Source organism: Anopheles darlingi, chromosome 3 (assembly GCF_943734745.1).
Source record: "Anopheles darlingi chromosome 3, idAnoDarlMG_H_01, whole genome shotgun sequence".
Classification (NCBI taxonomy): domain Eukaryota; kingdom Metazoa; phylum Arthropoda; class Insecta; order Diptera; family Culicidae; genus Anopheles; species Anopheles darlingi.
The window spans coordinates 53,609,282-53,617,041 of NC_064875.1; positions in this window are offsets into that span (position 1 = coordinate 53,609,282).

The window sequence follows — 7,760 nt, forward strand, 5'->3', positions numbered from 1 at the left end:
CGACATCCTTCCAGCATGACATGCCCTATAAAAGAGAGAGAGAGAGAGAGAGAGAGAGATCAGCAGCTGCGTCTCAGGTTTCGAGCTGCTTCTCCTGCGCTGCTCCCGCTGTTCAGAATGCAATTATTCTCCGTTGCGATGCGTAACTCATAATTTGCCAGCTTACATAAATATGGCATAACAAATGGTTGACGTTGTGATAAATCATCTCTCCACCGACCGACCACCGAATGAACGAACGAACGAACGCACACTCTGGAATCTACTCCAGACTGTCTGCTGCTGGTGGTTGTCGTCGTACCTCTGGGGAGTATCACGGTCGCCCCTTGACCAAGATGTGACTGTTTCTGCGCGAAGGAAACTTTTCAGTTTGTCGCTGTCACCGACCACCGGACGCCACGGAATCGCGCTAGGCGGACCCGGATTCTGGTCGCCCGTCCGTTGACGAGAGGGGAAAAAAGACCGAAAAGGGGAAAGGCGAAGCGGCCAAACTATGGGCTCGAGGGGTTTGGCCTCGGCATCATCATCAATTTTCAGCAAAACTCTACCCGGAAGCCCATCGCGTAGCGTTTCCGGTTGGCGTTAGACGGCGGCCCCTCCCCCCGGGCACCGATCCCGTCCGCGACTTATGGTGCTGCTGCTGCTGCTGCTGCGGCTGCGGTGTACCGGAGAAGATTGGCATCCAAAACCACCACCAACCGACGGGACCAGGACTGGACTACCTAAACATGAGCAATCGGTTCGGTGAGTGAACAAAAGAGGGGAACAAGAGAGCAGGTGAGGAGAGTGGGAGAGGGAGGGGGGGTTGCTGGCTGTCAGGGGAACTAATGCTTGCGCATTTGTTCAGCGGCCCGTGAATGGCCGAGATTGGGCGAGATGGGCGCAATGTAATGTAATCGTTGCAGTCGGTCGGTGTCGGTTTTGTGGTCGGCGCATCTTTTCTTCCCCCCCCCCACTCCCTGTCGCTTTCCCTGTTCCTCTTTCCGGCCCTCCAGGGATACCGACACGAGCTCGGTTGGTCATTGGATTCAACGAATCGGTTCCCGCTATGCAATGCGCCCCTCGGTGCGGGCATTCGAAAATTTATGCTGCACAAAGGGGTTTGGGGGGGGGGGGGGGGGGACGTTGAGAGAGAGCGAGTGTCAAGATTGATGCATTCCATTCGCCCAAAAATCCATAACGCTCGGTAGCTGGATTAGGAGCACCACCATTTGGAGCGTAAAACCAAAACGGCAGCCCAACGCAAGATGGTTTCTTGATAAGCGAGATGATGCTGCGTTTCGGTTTTGGGGGGTGCTAGGGGCCAGGGGTTTCCAGCTCAAATGTAATTAATATTATCGCGATCGCGCTGAATAAATAAAAGAAACCGAAACTCCATCATTGGCATTGGCATCGGCATCGGTACCAGGCACCAGGCACCAGCTGCATTGACAATAATTTATCGCCCGTTTCTATTTTCAAATCATCAGCCCAGCCCACCCCACTCCCAACCCCGATAAATCTGCATCAAAGCATCGTAAATCACTTATTACTCTCGGCTGTGCAGGCGCGGGTCCGGGATTTGGGCGTTAATTGGATTGAAATCATCCGTAAAGTCAAGATCATACATCTTGATATGGTAAAGCCACAACCGAACGCAGCAGCATACCTCTCGCGGTATGTTGCGTGTATATCATGATTATGCTGTACTCGGTGCAATCTCGCATGCTCACTTGATGGCCGCCTATCGTCAGCGCGCGTTATCATAATTCATCAATATTCATGGGAACGGCCGGTAGCCATTTTGTTGTCGCGTAACACCTGAGCCATTTAACGGGCTGCTATGTTCGATAATCTTGTACATAAAGAACCTTATCATGCTGATCAGTCGTAGCAGTAGTAGTAGTAGTGATAGTAGTAGTAATGGTAGCAGCACGAGTAGAAAGTTACTTTTCGGATTAACCAAAACAAAAACAGAAAAAAATGGTGCTCACTGCGATTGGCTTCCCCTCGATTTCGTCATAACACTGGGCGTAGGTTACTTTACCAAATCCCCTTTTGCTAATCCTCCAGAGGTTGCCGTTGCTAATGGCTCCGGTGAGCTGGTTGCTACAATCAGGGATCCATTACACTCGTCGGAAGGCTCGGTCGGTGCTGGACCATCCTCGGACCAGCTCGCAGAATGCAAATGAGCTGCATATCGGTAACATTCGGTCAAACAAAACTCCGCGCGCCACTCTCTCTCTCTCACGCTGCTGCCAAAATCAAAGCATTATGCAGCGCTCCTCAGAATCTAAGTACCAGCGGGGTGGGGGGCACATAATCCTACCAACTATCTGACCGGCACCGGCATTAGCATGCACCCTAGCCTGGCCGATATGGACTGTTCTCTACTCGAAATCACCACCACCAGAGCATGAGTTGGAAAACATGTTTACCATGTGCGCTCCTCGTCCTCCTCCTCCTGTTGCTGCTGCTGCTGCTGCTGCTGGGTCGACCAACCTGTCCAATTTGTTGTCAATACACCGCGCACAGGCAGGCAGGCAGGCAGCCGCAGCATATTATCTTAATGTGTACCAGGGACCAACCAGTGGTGGTGATGGTGGTTAAGGACCCGGGGAAAAGGGGGAGAATGCCTGCGATAACATTGGTTGGATTGTTTTGCGCCTCGTTTCATTGTTTTGCGCCACGCCACGGCGCGATAAGACGCTAGACGATGGCGTACGTTAAGGCGATTACGTTAATTGAAATAGATTAGCGCAGAAAACTTCCTGCAAAAGCATCTTGTTTTTCGCGCGCTTGCATAAGCGCTTGCAAGTTATTTTCCATAAGCGATAAACTCCGTGAAAAAACACGGAAATGGAGGGTGCTAGAGAGAGAGAGAGAGAGAGAGAAACTCTCTCGAAAAAGTCCACTGGACGATGAAGCAGGTGGACCAACCACCTGGAAGGACTTATCTAGGGATTACTCAATTTTCCATAACAAATAAAAGATTGTCTGTGTGTGTGCGTGTGCATGTGTGTGTGTGGGTGCCGGGGCTGGCCCATGCTTGCTTTGCCAGTTTTATTGGCCAACGAACACGGAATCTCTTATGTTTGCAAAATAGTTTTCATGTCGCGGAACGCTTCACGGCATTCGTTGCTTATCGTCGCGATCGCCGCTCCCGAAAGCTCCCCTGGGTTCCGGTTTTGTTTGATTTTGATTGATATGGCAGCATGTTGACAAGAAGGCTTCCACAGCTTCCAGGAAGCCTAATCCCTATACCCTACGGGATCTGACATGGGTCCTGTTTGTTTAGCCGCCCCGAGGGATAAAGCCCCCCGGAAAAAAGCCCGCAATAATATCCGGCCAAAAGGCCTACAGGGAAAACACGGGAATCTTTTCGATAAACCCCAAAAACTGCTCATTTTAGTTGCGGTTTTACATCGCAACATTGTAGCACTTCTTTCACTTTTCTTCCCTTCGAATACAATTTACAGGCACGCGCCCATCACGGGACAAGACTTTGCGGTTATTATGGTTACTAATGAGTTATGAAGAGTGTTTATAGGACCTCGAAAGCCTCGAAACCGAAGCTTGGTACGTGATCGTGAGTGAGTGCAAAATGCAATTTTAATTCTGTTCGCCAACCACTCCGCTAACCGACACCTGACCGGCCACCCCGGTTAACCCCGGGGCGTTGTCGATTGGCAGAATCGGGCAATAGAATCCAGGGGGGAGTGTATTATGCATCCACCCCCCCCGTATGTACCGCACGTGGTCGCATCCTCAACCATCCAAGGCACGTAGCACGGGACGACTGAACACCTCGAACGATGGTGACGGAGAACAAAGTTTTGGCCACTAACGAAGTGTTCATTCGCATTCGCAGCCGGCAAGCACACACACACACACGCCACGAGAACAGGACGAAAAACCCGGAGCAAAAGTTCCTCTTCTACTCTGGTTCGATTTTGCCAGCAAAGTTATGAGCAACCGTTACGCAGCTGTGGGAAATTCTGGAGGTTAGAGGAGGTGGATGAGAAGGGCTGCTGAAGATGAAGAACAAATTATCAAATCGGCACCCGGACCAGGGCTTCTGCCACTGCCATCCTGGGCTCGTGTGCTGCTTCCCTTAGCTCATGTGTGTTGTATCTTCGATGGTGACTAGCGCGTATACATCATATTATGTGTGGCAGAAGTTGCATGGATAGTGCCCTTAGTGTGGTAAGAGTTTGGCAGTAAGAAGCTCTTTATAAAGCGATAACGAACAGCATCTGAAATGGAACCCCCCCAGGCAACTGGAAGTCTGGATCAGTCTGGATCTCCTTTCATTCGGGGGAAAAAAGGTTTATTTTTCAGGATTGTTTGTGACGAAACTATCAGACTTTGTCGTAAATGTCATACCAAACTGCAACTTTTCATGAATAGTACGGGATATTTAAAAAAAATGCAGCCATAGCATTATTTCCCTGGGAGGCATGTCTGCAAAAATGCAATTTTGTGGAATCCATCGTAAACCCGTGCTTGAAGATCTGAGATATAATATAAGCAGTTGTCTTGTTGGATAAATTTCTCAAGGATTATCAATTTTTGGTCTACATTGTTAAATAAAAAAGATAATGGTTTTAATGATTTTACTTAAATCCCTAGTATTAATAGATAATTATAAAACAGTATGACCATTTTTTTAAAATAAAAACTCGCTGGAAGAACCTGGATGAAATAAAACAAATTACTGTGCAAAAATACAAAAAAAGGTACGATTTTGATGGTACGATGGTCACCGACATTCAAAGTAGGCACTGAAATGTAGTCAGCCCTTTTGCTCCGATTATTCAAATGTTCTTACATAAAATTTGTTAAAGCTACATCATTCAGAGGATTTCAGGGATTTTGGGAGGACAATGTTTGAAAAATAAATACCAATCTCAATACGTTATTCTAAAAAGACTCTAGTCAGAACGTACACTATTAATTGCTCTATTTGCACAAGCTGTTTGCCTGTTCAAATTATGGTGTAATGTTTGCCAAGGAACCGATTGTTGACTGCAGGAAAAAAGCATAAACGGTACCTGTTTACATTCACACAATGCACATTCAACCCAACAAAACGTTGTTCACACTAAAACACAATCGCAAAACAATCACAAAACGGTCGGTTAGTTCCTTTGAGTTCTGCATTGTTTAGAACTCTGCTGGTGCCGGTTCGGGTCCACACCCTGCCACGTGCCCGTATGTTTCTCGCATTCAAAGGCACAAATCGTTCCAACACTTCAACGCCAAACTTCCTCCTACCCCTCCCCGGCATGCTCATTTGTTGGATCCGTGTGGTGGGTTACCGCGAGACGAAGGAGTGTTAGTGACGAGGTGTCGACGCTGTAGTTTCGAGCGCTTTGACGAAGCCACGAGTTGCGGTCTACAGCATATAGTTAACAGTTTGACTGAGCGGAGATCAAGTGAAACCACCGGGTACCACCGGGTATCGGGTACCACGGCCAGCCAGTATGCAGCCTCTCACTGGCGTGCGACAGGCTAAACCGCTGCGGGGATAGTTCGTTACCATTGCTTGATTTGAGCTAAACTTTTACATCCATTTCATCATACCCGATGGCGTAAGGGAGTTCTGTGCGTTTTTTATGGCGATGATGAAGACGACGATGATGATGGCGATAGCATGATCCTTCGCTTTGACCTCGGTGCGGCTAGGAACTGTGTTAACTTGATTTCTTCCCCGGAGCCATGCGGTAGATTGAAATTCATCTCGAATCCCTCAGTTAAAAGGTTTCCAGCAAAGCCAGACAAAGCGAGCATCTGTATCGGCCACCACCATGGCCACCATCATTCGCACTTAAAGTGACGCTAAATAATGCATGTAATCGCCGTGGATTCGTCTTCAAATAGTGCTCGTCTTGCCGGTGGCTTACCGGCTAACAGAAGACGCTATTCATCCGTGGCGGTACCGAGTGCGGTGAAGCATAAAACCAGCATACGGGCCAGCCAGCGACGAAGACGAAGACTTCGAGCTACTCACACACGCACGCACGCACACACACACCGGGCTAATGACTCTTCTGAAAGCATATTTGGGCTATGGTTTCGAGGTTATGGGGTTGGGTTTCAAATATCGACAGAAGCTTTAAATCAAATGTCCTGGAGCGTCTGCCATCGTCCTGCCATCTTGCTGGCCATCGGTTACGGTTAACTTCGTTTACGTATAGTTAAATCATGCGTTTGTGCTAAATATATTGTTTGACATTTCAACGTCTCGTAAACTTCGAAATTGGAGTTTGAAAACTATGTGAAACCGATTACTGGTCGTGGCCTTTTTTTTTCCACGCCATCCTGAATGTGTCAAGAAGTTCGAATAGATCATTTGACGAGGGTACCAATAGTTTCAACGTGTGAAAATGACACTTTCGTTCCATTGATTTCCCTAGAAAGTATGAAAAAGTATTACATGTCGCCCACCGACGACTTTTCTTTTATCCTTACTTTTACTTTTCTTTTATCCTTACTGGTAGTTAAACTAAAACTGAGTTTATCTAAAACTAAGCTACATTTTGCATGAAACAATTCTCTATCTTTTGTAGCATCACCCGCGACAGCGCTTACGTCTTAATCACCAATTAACGCACGATGTCATTATGAAGCTGATGCTTTCTCTATGCACGGTATGTTGCAAATTAGATGGGGCATCTGAAACCGTGCCCACAGGCTTGTTAAAATATGAAACCGTACATTAGCACTCTGCATGTCACCTCATTGTGATCATTATAAGCAGAGTGGAACACATTAATTACATGCGTGTCTCAGTGTTACGCATTTTGAGCGCGTTGGTTTTCATAAGAAAAATGAGACCCTTTTTAATTATCCCACTACCAACTAGAATAAGACAAGAGTTTCTTGTCCATGACTATGACAAGCGGTACGCGTCTTCCTGCTCACAATCAATGGTGATTTTGCGTTGACTCATATAGAAGTTTATTTTGATAATCCTCTCTGTTTAAGTATCATGATTTTATGCTTGTCGTATCACAAATTTTCCTCTATTAAAATATACTTTTTAAGCCACACTAACTGCACCTCAGACACTCGCAGAAAACCATTAAATAACCGCATTTGCGCGAGCACTCAATCGTGTACTCCAATTGAAAACATTAAGCACTGCTTACCCACGCCCAAAATTGATGCAGATCCCCGTCCTGTGCATCGTGCATTGATACTCGAGCTGAATGCCTCACTCAGTGGTAGCCGCTGCCAAGCTGTTTCCGTGTTCCGTTATCGAAATACGCGAAAATCGCTCCGGTTGTTAAAGTAAATACTATGTTGCGGTTCGGGTGGAATCCTCTTACGAAAAGGCATGAACAGAGGACCCACAAACCCTGATAACCGCTGATTTTTATAAAAGAGGATACAAATTAATTGCATACCGGTCCGGTTAAACGGTTAATTGAATGCTGTTTCCGGCCAACCACAACATTAATCCTGCCGGGACCAATTATTGAGCAGACGATGGGCAGTGACGGCCGCAACGAAGGGCCACAAAGACCTGCCCGGGCGTTGCGTGGTCGTTGAATAATTCATTTTGAATTTTTACAGTCGAAAATTCTGTTTTCAAAAGAGCCAAGGGATGAAGCGATTATTTCAGAGGAAAAACGAACATGAATGATTTTGTCAATCTGCAGTGAATTTGCAGTAAAACGCGATGGAATTAGGAAACGAGTGCGTTCAGTGTAAAAGCTTGAAATCGTTTGAAACTGACATAAATGCTTTTCCACCGGAAAGCAGCTGTTTTCGTG